General features: G+C 46.0%; 1 pseudogene; it reads left to right on the plus strand.

Annotated features, from left to right (window-relative positions):
- The first annotated feature begins 381 nt into the window (after nucleotides 1–381).
- LOC126250569 (5S ribosomal RNA) lies at nucleotides 382–499 on the plus strand (annotated as a pseudogene).
- Nucleotides 500–1,025: the final 526 nt, after the last annotated feature.

Below are 1,025 nucleotides of genomic sequence, written 5' to 3' on the forward strand. Positions count from 1 at the left end.
TCAACAGCTTGGTCCCATAGGCACTTACCACAAATTTTCAAAAATCATGTTCTATCCACTAGTGAATAGCGCTTGGGGCTAAAAATGAGCAATACTGTGATTAAGTCCCAAATCTGCACCTGCTCGTGCAATAGCTCTGAATTATGCATGGAGGGGTGAGGCTGTTGTACCGATTGAAAGCTCTGCGATACTTTAAGATTCGAATTGTGGAATTATGCTCTATTTGAAAAAAAGGTAATTTATGTCCCACGTAACACTATGCTTCAGTGAAAACTGACACCATTAGACTGTCGTATTTCTTGCATAGTAATAATAAGAATACAATAAAGGAGATTATGACTCGTAGAAGGGGATATTTACAGACAATCGTTCGATATCGATGCCAACTGCCTTGCCGCAGTGGTAACACCGGTTCCCGTTAGATCACAGAAGTTAAACGCTGTCGGGCTGGGATAGCACTTCGATGGGAGACCATTCGGTCTGCCAAGCGCTGTTGGCTAGCAGTGTGCACTCGGCCCCTGTGAGGCAAACTGAAGAGCTACTTGATTGAGAAGTGGCGGCTCCGGTCTCGTAAACCGACATACGGCCGGACGGCCGGGAGAGCGGTGTGCTGACCACATGCCCCTCCATATCGGCATCCAGTGATGCCTGTGGGATGAGGATGACACGGCGGCCGTCACTACCATTGGGCCTTCCATGTCCTGTTCGGACGGAGTTTTATTTATTTGATATGTATTAATTGTAGCAGTTATGGTTCAGAATTGATTTGTGCAGTCCTCATATACTCTGAATGGTAGTGAAATCTTCCTGTACGTTAGTGTACTATTTTCCGTGTTGCGAGAGCACTCTACATAGTCAGTGACGAGTGGTGGAATAGACAGCCTTCTAACTAATGGAACAGTGCTGTCCGAACGTGATGGGATATCGAGATAATTAGCACGCATCTGTGACTTGGCGGGGGCATGTCTTACTCACCAAAATCAGATGGATTCAAATGCTATAGATCAGAGTGGAAGCTTCGTGAG

The sequence above is a fragment of the Schistocerca nitens genome, chromosome 3, assembly GCF_023898315.1.
Source record: "Schistocerca nitens isolate TAMUIC-IGC-003100 chromosome 3, iqSchNite1.1, whole genome shotgun sequence".
Classification (NCBI taxonomy): Eukaryota; Metazoa; Arthropoda; class Insecta; order Orthoptera; family Acrididae; genus Schistocerca; species Schistocerca nitens.